Source organism: Pteropus vampyrus, unplaced genomic scaffold (genome assembly GCF_000151845.1).
Source record: "Pteropus vampyrus isolate Shadow unplaced genomic scaffold, Pvam_2.0 Scaffold30, whole genome shotgun sequence".
Classification (NCBI taxonomy): Eukaryota; Metazoa; Chordata; class Mammalia; order Chiroptera; family Pteropodidae; genus Pteropus; species Pteropus vampyrus.
This window is the reverse complement of record NW_011888811.1, coordinates 6,454,148-6,469,697: the sequence shown is the minus strand read 5'-3', so window position 1 is coordinate 6,469,697 and position 15,550 is coordinate 6,454,148. Positions and strand designations below refer to the sequence as shown.

At 33.7% G+C, this 15,550-nt stretch overlaps 1 protein-coding gene and 1 pseudogene across 1 annotated transcript in view; both read right to left on the bottom strand.

Annotated features, from left to right (window-relative positions):
• The window catches only part of GABRB2 (gamma-aminobutyric acid type A receptor beta2 subunit), a 214,973-nt gene that overhangs the window by 173,075 nt on the left and 26,348 nt on the right, over window positions 1-15,550 (bottom strand). The gene's annotated exons all lie outside the window — the stretch shown is intronic.
• On the bottom strand, window positions 12,215-12,333 carry LOC111737744 (annotated as a pseudogene).

Sequence of the window (15,550 nt, the reverse complement as noted above, 5' to 3'; positions counted from 1 at the left end):
TGTTATGAAAACCTAACTGTAACTTCATTATATTGATGAAAAAAACATGATGTAAATAAGAATATAAAATAGGGTGAATAAATTAATTTGTTTTTGAAACAATGAACTTCCAACAAGCCAGAGAACAGAGGTTTCAGAGGAAGTAGTCATTCAGTTGAGACTCAAAGAGGCCATTCCTTAGGAGTCAGTCTACTTCGGTCTCAAAAAACAACCAACCAACAAAAACCATGGAGTGACTACATTTAAAAGTGACAAATTAGACTTCTGGATAAAGAATCTGACTGAACAAAGAGGAAATGTCACACTGATAAAAACATCAATTCATCAAAAAGACACATGAAATGTATATGCAACTAATTGCTGAGCTTTGAAATACATGAAACAAACAATGACACATCTAAAGGGAGAAACAGGCTAAATACATAACTATGGTTGGAAATTTGGTAATGAATAAAATGGACCAAAAAAATCAAGAACACTGAAGATGTGAATGACCCCATAAACCAAAACCAAATAACCTAGTTAATATTTATAGAACACTATACCCAGAAAAAAACACACACAATTTTCTAGTGCACATGAAACACTAAGATAAACCATATGTCAAGGAAACCATACAATACTTAGAAATTAAGCAAAATATTTTTAAATACTCACAGACTACATAAGCAATCACAAAGGTTATTAAAATATTTTTAATTGAATGATAAAAAATAGACCATTTCAAAATTTGTGGGATGTAGCCAAAACAGTATTTATAGAGAAATTCATAGCTTTTTATGTCTATATTTGAAAAAAAATAGATTTAAATTTAATGATCTAAGATTTACCTTAAGGAATTATAAAAAGTGCAAATCAAACAGAAAGTGTAAAGAAGAAAATAATAAAAGCGAACCATAAAAAGAAAAGTTAAAAATTAATTAGAACAAAAGCCCATATTTGAAACTATCAATGAAATTGATAAACTTAGGAACAATGATGAAAGAGAGGAGGAAGGAAAGAAAAAGAGAGACAAAGAGAATACAAACTACCAATATCTGGAATGCAGAAGGTACTATCACTACAAAGCCTCACACCATTAAAAGGAAAATAAGAAAATATTATGAATAACTTTATGATCATACATTTTCCAAATCAGATGAAGGGGGAGAAATTAACTTACAAAGACAACTCATAAAATAGTGATACGATTAAATATAAATTTCCAAATAACTATAAAATAAAAACAATTTATAACAAGAATTTTTACATATAAAGAAGTCCTATACCCTAGATGACTTCACTAGTGAGTTCAATCAAATTTAAAAAAGAACTATTAATTTTATATAAACAACTTCAAAACATGGATGATGAGTCAATATTCCTGAATCTTAGCTTAAAGCCAGTATAACCCTGATACCAACACCAGAAAAGGGTATTATGAGAAAATTATATGCCTATTCTCCACATGGACATAAGACACAAAAATCTTTAACAAAACATTAGCAAATAAAATCTAGTAATATGTTAAAAAGGTAATATAGCATAATCAAATGTAGGTTTTTTCTGGGCATGCCAACATGATTTAATATTTTAAAATCAATCCATCTATTTCTCCCACTCATTAACAGAATAAAAATTAATATGATCATATCAATAGATTCAGAAAAAGAATGTTGTAAAATTCAATACTCATTGCAACTTAAAAAAAAAAAAAAACCAACAATTAGAAATGGAATGGAAATTTTTTCCAGTAAAAGATACTTCTGAAAAATTTACAGATATCATACTTAATATTCAGAAACTTATTTCCTAAGTTTAGAAATAAAGCCAGAGTGCTGCTATCATCACTTCTATTCTATCCAATATTTTCTTGGAAATTGAAGCCACTATAATAACTAAGTTAAGTAAATAAAATCATAAAAATTAGGAAAAAAGGCATATAACTTTTTTTATTCATTGATGACATGATTATGAAGATATAAAATCCTCAAGAACCCACAAACAAAAGTACTAAGATTGATAATGGTATTTAAGGAAGCTCAGAGAATCCAAGGTTAATAATGGTACAATTGGAAAATAAATTAAGTAATATCATTTATAAAAACAGTAAAAACACAAAATACTTAGGGAACATTTTAACAAACCATATGCAATAACTCAACACAAATTAGAGAAAACCTAAATAAATGAATAAATATATCATGTGCATGGATTGGAAGACATAATATTGTTAAGGTGTCAATATTTTCTAAATTGATCTATAAATTCAATGCAATCAAATAAGTCCTCCAGCAGGTTTTTTTTTTTTTTTCAGAAAGTGACAGGATTATTCCACAATATATATATAAATCTGCAAAGGACCTAGAATAACTAAAGCAATTAAGAAAAAGAAGAATCAATTTGGAAGACTTACATTAGATTACTCACGGTCTGACTGCTTGTTCTGTAAATAAAGTTTTAGTGTAACATAGCCACAGTCATTTACTCATATATTATCTATGGTAGCCTTCATTCTACAACAGAGATTAGTAATTTTAAGAGAGACTTTATGGCCTGCAAACTTAAAATATTTACTATTTTCCCATTTAAGAAAAGATGTATCAATCTGTGATCTAAAACTACAGTGATCAATATGATATCGTCATAAGAGACATAAAGAGCAATGGAACAGACTAGAATCCAGCAAATAAGGCCATACTTAAATATTTAAATTTTTGACAAAGGCGCCAAAGCAATACAGTGGAAAAGTGTCAATTGTTTAAACAAATAACGTTGGACAGCTAGTTGTCCATAAGACAAAAGACCCTTGATTCCTTACTTTGATCCATAGAAAAAATTTAATTCAAGTTGGATCACAGACCTAAACATAAAAGCAGCAAGTATAAAGCTCCCTAAAGAAAACACAGAATATTTTTGTAATCTCTGGATAGTCAAAGATTTTTGAACAAGACACAGAGAGCATTAATTGGGTAAGAAAACACCGATAAATCAAACTCCATAAAAAATTTACAACTTCTGCTCATCAAAAAGTTGTTATGCTAAAAAATAAATGACCAGAGTCTTCAAAATTTTCAAGGTCATGAAAGACAAGGGAAGCTCAGGAACCTGTTACTGATTAGAGGAGACTAAGGAGACATGAAAATTAAATGTAATGTTGCATCCTGGATTGGATTCTGGACCAGAAAAAGGACATTAGAGGAAAAACTGGGGAAATCTGAATAAAATCTGCGGGTTATGTAATACTATTGTACCAGTGTTAATTTCTTAGTTTTGAAAATATGAGAGATGCTAACAATAGAGGAAGCAAGGTGAAGGCTATTTGGGAACTCTGTACTACCCAACTCCTTTGTAAATCTAAAATTCTGAAATAAAACTACTGAAGGGGAAAAAAAAAGTTGTTATGAAAATGAATAGGCAAGCCACAGACAAGGAGAAAAAATATACATACATACATACATATGTATATATTTTAAGAAACTGTGCCCAGAATGTATACATAACTGCTACAGCTCAAAAATAAAATGACAAACAACCCAATTAAAAATGAACAAAAGACTAAAACAGACACTTTACTAAAGAATAAATGCCAACCGGTCAATAAGCATATGAAAAATTGCTCAACAGCATTAGTCAGCAGAGAAAATGCAAATTAAAACCACAATGAGATACCACTACACCCCCAGTAGAATGGCTAAATTTATAAAGAACACCACCAACGGTTGGCAAGAATGTAGAGCAAACCAAAATTTCATACACTGCTGGTGGGAGTGTAAAATGAAATGACCACTTTGGAGAATAGTTGGGCAGTTTCTTACAAAGTTAAACACATATCTACACCAAGACTGACTAACCTCACTCAGTATTTCCAAAAGAAATGCGAATGTATTCACACGGAAAGATTTGAACAAAAATGTTCAATTACCGTTTTAAGATAAAAAGTACTTTAATACTAGCTATTAAATAAAATGGACTTTTTTCTGTTACTAAATGCCTGTTCTGTCATAGGCACTATGCTAAGAGCTGTATAGATATAAACTTATTTAACCCTGACAAAACCCTATGCAGCTACATATATTGCCTATTAATTCATTTATCCCATATGTATTGAAGAACCTGTAGTGTGCTGAGCAATGCTTTAGGCACTGGATACATAATAACTATGTGTCTACTTCCCTATTCTCATAAAGCCTGCACTCTAGATGCAGAGACAGGTGATAAATCAAGACAACATTTACAGGGGTAACAAAGTTCTCCCCATTCTATAGATGAGGCTTGATAGGTGGTGGCTGGGATTTGAACTTCTGGGTCAATTTCTCTGACCCAAAATGCAGAACACTTGACCATAAGGCTATAGAGTCAAACAGAATACCATACTCCTTGTCTCTGAAGATGACGTCTCTCCTATTCAAGTTGTCATTTTAACAAGCAGACAACATTAAAAGAAACTTAAATAATTTTTAATTACAATTATGATAAGAAAAATAAATTCTCCAGGTTTCTAAAGAGAAAGTAAGACTGAATCTACGGTTTTCATGAGGAAGAAGCAATTACACAGAGACCTGAAAGGAATAGTTAGTAGATAAAAGAATAAGTACATAATATTTTCACTGACATCAAATTGGCATAATGTAGGCCAAATTATTTTCCCTTTCTATTCTTAATTGGTTTCATGCATCATATTGACGGTCATCTTTGTACATGACCCCAGAATCATCAAGTTCCTGCTAACATTACAAAAATAAGGCACGTGAATCTGTAAATCACCATTGTGTAAGTGAGGTAAAATTAATTTGCCAGAACAACGTAATTTCCTCTAGGCTATTCTGTCTTCGAAGAAGGTTTGCGGCTCCTTAAAACCAGCAATACTTAACTCCATTACAAATAGCTATATAAATAAATGAGGCAACACTACATAAATGGAGTGCTAGGTCTCTCTTATTCCATTCACTTTGCATTAGTCTCAAAATAACAGATGTAAAACATGGCATGGACAATTCACTCTTTGATTAAAGTACCCTAACATCCAATTTAATGTCAGCTACAAAGTATATGTTAAATATGATTAGCTAAGTAAACTTCAATGATTTTCATCCATCCCAACGTCTTGCAAGATAAAACAGATTTCCATAATATCTGTACCATGCCTTCTCATTTTGTACTGTATTAGCAAGATCAATTGATGTATACGGTCCTAAATATCATACTCCATTTTATTACTCTGCAAACTGGGCACGTGCTATTGCTTTTATCTGAAAAGTCTTCATCCCATTATTATTATTATTATTATTATTATTTTGCATGAGGAAAACCAGCTCAAGCATTGCATTCTCTGAAAAGTCTTCTCTGACATTCTCAGAGTTAATCACCCTTTCCTTGGAATTAGCTCTGTCTTACGTATATCCATGTCGATTACTGCATTCATAGCACTGTATTGCATCATTTGTTTACAAGTCTACCCTTCTGACTCGGTCTCCTGAATATTACTTAATCTCCTTTTCACATCACCACCTTCCATGAGTCATATCCACTGTTATACAAGATATCACACCCAGAATGGTCTGCAAACTGAGTAATCAGAGCAAACGCTGGCCTCACACAATCAGCTTAGCTCTACTGGATGACTAGGACCCCTCCTCCATACTCCACTATCACTGTGGTAAGGCAGGCCATCCACTTCTCTGCCTAGCCACTCATGTTACTTCCTAAAGGCCTCCCCGCTGCTAGTTTCACCCCCTTTAATCCCCTCTTCAATTGTAACCAGCATTTTTCTATAAAAGAAATTTATTACTCTTTAAGACTCAGCTTACTTTTTACTGTCTCAGAAAATTCTTTTATAACATAAACAAAAAAAAATGAAGTCCTCTCACTAAACTCTTCACAAAATTTTATTTTATTACCCAGTATTTACAGCCTTGAGAATAATGGCTGGGTTCTTTTACTTGAGTATCTACTAGTGTATCCGAATAACCTAACGTTGTGTCTGGCATGTAGACTTCATTCACAGAGAGACCAAAAAAAAAAAAAAAAATCATTATAGAAAGGAGGCAAGGAGGAAAAAAATTTAATTTTTCAATGATTTGAATACCCCTGAGTGTCTGCATCTTCTAACACACATTTTTGGTCTTTTAAGGGTATATCCATAATTGTTAGAGGTTCAGAACTATATCTTTCTATACCACAATAGTCAAGATAATGATAAGCGGATTATGGCAGCAATTAGGATGCCATCAGTATTCAGACAGTGAGTTGCTCATACAGATATTTTACCACACCATGGTTACTTTCATAGTAAAACAAAAGGGCTTGTGTACAATAATTGAGATAGCAGCAACCTCATGTAGGTACTACATGCATCACTAGAGGTGTGTGGCTGGTGAACAGATTTAGTCTGATGGCAGAGGTGACTGTGCTGTTCTACATCAGAACCAAAGAGGAAGAGATAGGGAAGTTAAAAAGACAAATCCACACACCTAGAAAATCTTGCTGCTTTCTAATATAAGCTGAATAAGACTATTTTATTTTATACCCAAAAGAACATCCTTTTCAGGCTGGAGAATAGAGTCTTTTGGGAAAAACTTAAAAAATATGGAATATACAAATTTTAAAAATTTATAATTTTCCACCATCCAGTTATATGTCACATAAGCTATTCTTACTAAGTTACTAATTAAAACAAGACAAAACAAAACTTACTCAGCATTTAAATTGAAAATAAAAGCAAAAGAATCAAAATAAAAGCAAAAGAGCCAATGAATCCAAATAATGTTTAGAATAAAAGCTATACCTAAGTACTATTTTTAGCATGTTTATTACACATTCCTTATTTTAAAAAATTGATGATGAACATCACCAAACCAAACAAATAAAATTTCAAACAGGATTTTATAGTAACATAATAGAGTTTAGGTAAATCTCTACTACTCTCATCTGTAACACATATCCATAAATCTCAACCCAAACTGACCACCAATAGAAAGAAATTACAACCAAAAAAACCACACACACTGAAATGCTAACTACAATAAAGCTAGAGCTGACTGAAACAGCTTTTCACAATTTCACTCACCAGTGGTCAACAGGAGTTTGAAAAATTCCAGAAATAAACAATAAGATTTAAATTGTGTGCTATTCTGAGAAGTGATGAAATCTCATGCCCTCGCCCTTCATCCTGTCTGTGACCTGGATCATCCCTTTGTCCAGCGTATTGGCATAGGATACACTCCCTGACCATTATCAGTAGCTGTTTAGGTTATCAAATTGACTGTGGAGGTATTCTAGTGCTTGTGTCCAAATAATCCTTATTTTACTTAATAATGGTAGCAAAGTACAACAGTAGTGATGCTGGCAATTTGGATATGCGAAAGAGAAGCTAAAAAGTATAACTACGTATAGGAGAAAACACAGTATAGAGTTCTGTACTATGCACGGTCTCAGGCACCCACTGGGGGTCTTGAAACGTACTATGGGTAAAGAGGGACTGCTGTACTAAAATTTGGCATCCTCATCATATGATTGCTTTTTCAATCAATTTCATTTCCAATGTCAGACATTTTAGGCTACATTTCATTTGAAGTAAGAAAGCAAATAGTTTTTCATGTACTCTTTTCATATCAAAAATATTAGCCAAGTGTGATTTTATTCCAGAACTTCACAATTACAGCTTCAGAGAACATAGTGATGTGCTCCTCACCTGACACTTTTCCTTAAACAGCTGCAGATGTGTTTTCTCATTATCTAACCAGAGTTTTGAATACTATTCCCTCAACTCTTCCTTCCCAAAGGTGGCTTCCTCTCATCCTTCACTGTGAGCTTAAATGCAACCTCTTGGAAAGCCAACCCCTTGTTCTAAAACAGTCCCTTCAATTCTTACTTCACTCTTTCATCATCTACTTGTTTATTTCCTACAGAGTAATGGATAGTATTCTTATCTGTATGTTGATTTCTTTATCATTTGTCTCCTGTACTAGAAGAGGCACCATAAGATAAAGATCTGGTCTGTCCAGTTCATCTTATCTCCTATGTATGAAATATGTAGAAGAGTGTCTGTCCTAGAGCCAATGTTTAATGAGTATCTGCTGAATAAATGAATAAATGAAAACAAAAATGAGAAAGTAAATTCTCTTGCTTTCTATCATTAAAGTATATATAATATATATTTAATAGAGTCATTCTTATAAGGTAGACTACCTGAAAATGGTCTCAGTGTGCATGCAAAATGATATGTACTAATTAGAAAACTTATGTACAGTGGATCCATAGTCACAGTAGAATTATGCAGAATTATGTAGTAAAATTATGGCCTTTTCAAAAATTCTGTAGTGCTCTGGGGACTCCTAGATTCTTTGGTCAAAATTAATGCCCACCTGCCACTCCATACTCATCATCTCAAACCTTAGCTTGAATTTTAAGTCAAACTAGTCTCCTTCGTTTATGACATGTGTGAGTTTAAGAGATTGCTTACTCTTTCTAATCTCTAGGCTGTTTTTTTTTTTTTTTGACATTAAACATATCTTACTCTCAGATCTGTTAATGACCTTTAAATAAGAAAATGTTAACACAAGGCCTTATCAGATCAAGTGCTCAGTAAGGAATACCTGTATTAGGATCAAATTTACACATAAAATTAACAATCACAATATTGATCTATATTTGTCGATGCCGTCATATGCGATGTTACTCTATCCATTTAGATCACTTCATTTCAATTGCTGAGTTCACTTGAAATATAGGTTAGATAGATTTTAAAAAGAACCATGTTAGGCAAAATAATCTCAGTCTCTAAAGTCAACTCCTTCTTTGAGTGATTTCATTTTTTTTAATTAATAATATCCCTTTAATCTTTTCCACATTAAAATCTTCCAGATTTTTCTTAACCTGTATTTAACATTTGACTAAATGTTAATGGCAAGAAAATTAAAATGAAAAAAACAAACAAACAAAAAAAACAAAAGAAATTTATTTTCAGCAATATGGGTCTATTATTGGAAAATATGTTTCATTTACCCAGGAGACAATTTGCAAAACAGATCTTTTTAATTTGGAAAATGAATGAGTATATTATGTACAAGTATAGCTGTGAGAAACTCGATTTTACTAGAGATTTTCTGTTTTTATTATTTCCTAAACACTTTAATTAGCTAAACAAAATATTTAAGTTCTGGTATGCTTCACGTATCCCATTAATTCCACACTAGATTTAAGTTCCTTTAAACATTACTGACTTTTAATTACCATGCAAATGTATTAACTAAGCTTCTTAGAACTAAAGGTTAGAAGCACATGCAGAAGAGCTGATAAAGGAATTTGCTTTTCTTCTGTTAGTAACAAAAAAAACCCCATGAATTTCTACTCTGTGGCTGGAACTCTTTAAGATTATTTCCAATATGCTAAAAACATAATTCTCAAGTAGCCTCATGAGAAACCAAAAACATATTCATTTTACAGGGAAGAAAACATGTTCAGTGTCAGTTGATGGAATAATCAACAGGTATCAAAAACACACATGGTAACTTAGGTAGAAAAAAAAGGAACAAGGAGCACAACGAAGTAGGAAGGTGTGTGAGGAAGTCGGTAGTATGACGAACGGGGCATGCGAACGTTGGCCCAATTCCTTGGTAGCTTTTCTGCCTGCTACTGCATGGAGGTTTGTCAAGAGGATTCTGCTTTAGAAAATGAGCACCGACTTTGGAATGTGGCTGGCAAGACTTTTGCGTTTTTAACCTAGCATTTACCAGTGGAGTGGTCATGTATATTGTCCGTTATCTCTCACTCTCTTTCCTCAACTGCAAAATAATACATACTAGCACAACCTGCATATAATAAGACTTGAATAAACTAAATACATTTTATTAATGTTGACTAATCTGAACTCCTTAGCAATATATATTGCTCAAGAATTTAGCTAATATTTATAGTATAATATAGATTAATATTTAATATAGCCTAATATTTATAGAGTGTAAGTACTAAGGGCTTTATATAGATTATTTCATTTAATCTTCATAATGACCTCATAAGTTAGATATTATTATTATCCCCGCTTTGCAGACAAGAAAACTATGTGAATCGCATCAGCCTTGGTTTCACAGTTGGCAAGCATCTGCCTGACTTCTAAACTCTTAACCGCTCTAGGTGCCATGGTTTCTATAAAGGACACCTATGATTTCATCACAGTGACCCAAGGTAATCACTTCTGTGTCCAGATTATGAAAGAAAAAGGTAAAGATAAGAAAAAAAATGAAATGCCCCTAAACATACATTATTAGTAAGGGACCAAACTGGAACTCAGCTATTTTATAACTCCAAGAGCAGTGTTATTTCTGCTACACCACATACTTCTGATATATGTAATGCAGAGTTTGCAATGGGAAGACCTGATTCTTGTCTTTGAGGAAGATTTCAACACAAGGGTTTTATTCTTGTTAAGTGCCACTGTCCAACACATTTCACTAAATATTCTTACTGAGAAATTGCAAATTTACTTGTCCAAATGTTAGTTTGCTCAATCAGTGTTCAAATAATCAAAACAAAAAGGCACAATAGACTATTATCAACAGCCCAGGTGACAAAGACAATGACAGAAATGAAGTTGACTCAAGGAACTGAAAAACACTGTCACTCACATCCATTAGTTCCTACTCCTTGAGATGTCTCTACTTTTGTTTCTAGAAACAATTCATACTTAAGAGAGCATTTCACCTCATCTCAGTAAACATCTCATACCTTTTTCATGTCTACAAAGCAGTGTCAATTATTCAGAAACTTTGCTAGGCCCTATTCTGCTATGTGTCTGAATTCTGATTCAGGCAGTTCCTATGGTATGAATATATGAATTAAAAGGACATAAATTGGCACGACGAGGAACACTGTATGAAACATAAATTCGATGTTTGTGCATAAACCTCTCACAGAGACAGCTGTGATGGAGGTTGAATTGGGATAAGATGAATATTATCAAGTATATGTGGTTATTATTTCGGTGTCCTTGAGAGGAATAAAAGCCTCCCTCTTACATCTCTCCTGGGCTTAGATTCCTGACCCTGAGAAAAGACCTCACATTATTCTAGCAAAAGTAATATGGTCATATCTGCCAAAGGCAACATAAAAGATGGGTAGGATATATCTAGTCTGATAGGATATATAATACTGGATCTTTAGGGCTGGGATCAACTTAGATTTGATTTTCTCTCTGATAATAAATTTGTGCAACAGACAAAGGGTGAGGTCACTACAAAAAGAATGTGAGTTAGATTTAGAAGGGTTAACTTCCATCTTGATTTATAAGCATGGTGGATAACTAGTGTTCTCCCCAGTGACTCCGAGTGAAGTCAGTTGGGGTAATATATGGTTACACATGCACATTTTTATGTCTGTGCTACTCATCCTCATTGTGGTCTGGAAGAAAATTTGGAGGAGATATTAATATAGAACCCCTCTGCAGATATCCAGTATAATATGTCTAGGTATTGTGGCAATTATAACGACTCAGCAAATGTGTCACTCTCTATACTCAGGCTGCCCAAAATGGGTGATCAGAAATCACAGAATCATGCCTTAAAGCCACAAAGGTCTATTTAAGGGGCCAAGTCTAATGAACATATCTCACCTAAATTTTGGTGAGAAGGAAGGAAGTACAACTGAAACAAGTAGATGACAAAACTGAACATCTGTTCATGAGAGAACATTGTGGTAAATTTAAAGAAATCAACTCTAGCCAACCTTTCTGTACCACATGGGAAAAGCTTATTATTGTCTCAATATTTCATACAAAATAAAAAGAATGAATAAAAAGAATCCCTTTGAAAATAGCAGTTCCTGTCCTAGAAGTCCAATGACCTAAATAATAAGTTATAAGGAAAACAAAGACCAAGTTTTAATCCATGTCCAAAAAGAGAGCATCACACAGACATCTGCAGGTGTGAACATTACCACCCCCTGTTGCCATAACTTAACTGAAAAACTAGTTGTAATTAAATCTTAATGTTTTAATGGTCAATTAAAATCCTCCAGGTTTCCCTGACTTTTGGAATAGTTTATAGTAAAAAGTATATTCGATTGTGAAAACTGAAAATATATCTATCACTATTTATGACTCCACCATAAAGCAGTTTCTGTAAAATTATTCTTTTTTATTTATTTACTTTTTTAGGTGAGGCAACCATTGGTTGACCTCACAGATTGCAAGGACCTTGTCAGCTTACAATCCCTTATTTTTTTATTTTATTTTTTTTTTTGCCTACAGCACCTGGTCTTCCTAGGTGGTCTCCCATCCGAGTACTAACCAGGCCAGATCCTGCTTAGCTTCAGAGATCAGATGGGCTCAGGTTTGTTCAGGGTGGCATGGCTGTAGTTGTAAAATTATTCTTGATTATTGAGAGCACAACATTCATAAACACTGCATCATGCAGAAGCCAATGATTTCTAAAAACTGTTGTAAATATGAACAACAGAGAGATGTCCTGATTCATGCAAGGTAATAAAGAAAAAAAAGAGATCCTGATAAAGTCACTGGGTATTTTGAGAAGGCATTTTAAAACATGCACATTATCTTCAAATGTAAAAAAAAAAAAAAAAGACATATTAAAAACTATAACTTATAAACTAAATCAGAATTCTTCACTCATACCAATAATATAAGTGATTGACCTAAACTTAAATAGCATATTTTAGTTTAAAGTGAAATTTATTAACTCTTGAACACAAATTTCTGTGGAAAACAGTAGCGGCAGTTTCTGAGGCACCAACCTAAGAACAACTATCTTTGAGTTTTATGCTATCAAAGAACAGGAGGCAGCTTCGGGGCAGAATTTATGAGGTAGCAATGAACATGTTCAGACCACCATCTCAGAGTCTGTAAAGAAAGGTTAAGTTTGGATGTCACTATTTTAAAAACTGCTCTGCCCTTTAGCACGTACTAAAAAAGACATTAATAGGCAAGTTAGAGGTTCCCTTCTGGAGACCATGAGCCACAGAGGAACTGATAACGCTTTGAAGAGAGACTAGGAATCGATCCATGCACACATAAGCACCCCAGAGTGCACTCACCAGATGCTCATTTCAATTATCGTGCAATTCAAAACTTTGTTTGGAAATACATTGATTATATTTGGCCTACACTAAGGCTTTGCCCCTTGTTGAAGAGAATCAGATTCTCCAGAAACATATCCATGAATTTATGCAGGAAGATTTATGGAGGTACATGCCCTTCTGAGAATCATCTACCACGAAAGGTCATCATCTACGCTGATAAAGGGAAAAGTCAGTGAAACCTGATGTCGAAACTTTAGTTTTCATCAAATTTCAACATAAAAATGAAATATTTTCATATTAAAGAAGTTCACTGAATCTTGTTCCATGTTTCTTCAGAGATCAAGGCATTAATTAAATGAAACATACAGGAAACTAAAGGAAATGCATATTAAAAGAACAGGACTAAATTCAGAAAAATCCCAGTGATATTTTTATGGGAAACTAAAATAAACAATATCTAAATTTAAGAAGACAAAAAATGATTTAAAGTGAACAAAGGTGAAGAAACATGAAATCTGCAGGTCATTCTGTAGTTTGTTTTTTAAATCTACAAATTTCATGATAGAAAAAGTCTAAGAACTCTTTCCAACAAGCAAACCTAAGTCATGGTAGAACGGAAAACATTTGATTTTTTAGGTGGAATGACCATATTTTCTTTTTATAGTTCTCTTTTCCAATGTCGGTTTTCCCTCTTTAGCCAACGTTGGTACTAGATTTTGCATTAAGAGTGAGCATAAAATGGGCCATAGCTACTTGTTTTTAGGATAATTTACCGTCAAGTGAAATATGAGGGCATTAAAGGTAAGAGGGAAAAGTTCACAGCAACTTCTAAATATATAACCATGCTTCCCATCTGGCCATGAGATTATGTAAGCTGTATGATTAGAAAGCATTTCTGTGCTTCCTCTAGTTGTACGCAGGGACAAACGTCATAAAAACTGGATGTCAGAGTGTTACCATCTTCTGTTTCCAATATCCTTGAACGCTTACCTGATATTCAGGACTTTCATTAAAAAATAAAGGGATTCGGACTTAGTGACATGTAAGATGCCCTTTTGCTTTGCTAATTTTTATTTGTATATTCAGGGGTTCCCAAACTCTGGGCGGCAGACCAGTACCAGTCTGTGGCCTGTTAGGAACCAGGCTGCACAGCAGGAGGTGAGTGGCAGGTGAGTGAGGGAAATTTCATCTGTATTTACAGCAGCTCCCAAGCACTAGCATCACTGCCTCAGCTCCACCTCAGATCATCAGGCATTAGATTCTCATAGGAGCACTGGTCTTCAATGTCAAAAAGGTTGGAGCCAGTGCTTTAATTTATCGAAGAACAAATGCTCATGAAACTGTAGTTACAAAGTGAAAGGATTCTTTTACTTATTTAGCCTCTTCAAATTCTTAATATTCTCTTACCAGCTGCCCACTATTTCATCTCTTTTTTCCGTAACTACTTTGAGAATAGTGTCTCTTTTGAAATAACGTGATAGCAACATTCATATGTATCAAAGCTGAATTTTAATGAATGCTTTCTCTACACAGGACCTTAAAAATTAAATTATCATATTTAATCTTCAATCAAATCCAGGGAGAGATTTACTTCATTGTACAGATGAGAAAACAGAGGCTCAGAAATTAAGTAACTTGCCTAGGTCCACATGTGTCTGAGATGTTAATGCAGTCTGTCTGTGTCCAGACCACACATTTTGAAATCAGTTCACAAGAATGCATACATCCTATAAGAGTTGGCACTCTGGCTAATGCCAGGGGAGAGGCTCTGTCATTTTGGTATAGGTTTTAGGATCATGGATAAAGCATATTCGCCTTTGTGAAATGAATAAAAAAGGAGTGTGGCTGAACTCCTCACCACAGCTTACTACATTAGACTGCAACGATCAATAAAGCTTGCCAAATAATCAATAGCTGCTATAACACATCACCTCAGAAAACAGATATAACAAATCATATTTACTGATTTGGGGGATTTATCTGCAGGAGGTCTACTTTGTTAGCTGTTATTAGGAACATCTATGATTTATGACGCTTGATTAAATGTGCCAATCCTTCAAACCTAGACAAAGTTCCTGGGGAAAGAAAAGCTGGAGGACCATTGGTTTGAATGGTTTCCTGAGATTACCTAAGACATCAAAATGAAGTGATGCTTAGCAAATCCAAGCTGTGTCTTTTGGATTAACTACTGGGTTTATCAATTCTTTAAAGGAATGTATTTGGTGTCTGTTCCAAGTACCTTATCCGCAGTCACCAAAAACTCCATCACTCTTTCTTAATACCTTAAAAAATCTTTTCCTTGATTACACATCCACTAGCCTGCTTCCTGAATTAGTAAGTAGAACACTGAATTTTAGCCTGTAAAAATCAAGATTCTAGTTCAAAGTCTACTATTTAGTTGACCATATGTCCAAGCATTAATAAGTCACCTAACATGGCTGGATTTTATTTTTGAAAAAGAGAGAGAAAGCATGGGGGGAGGGAAAGAATATAAACACTCTGAAATGAGGTAAATTATATTAAATATTTAAATATATTA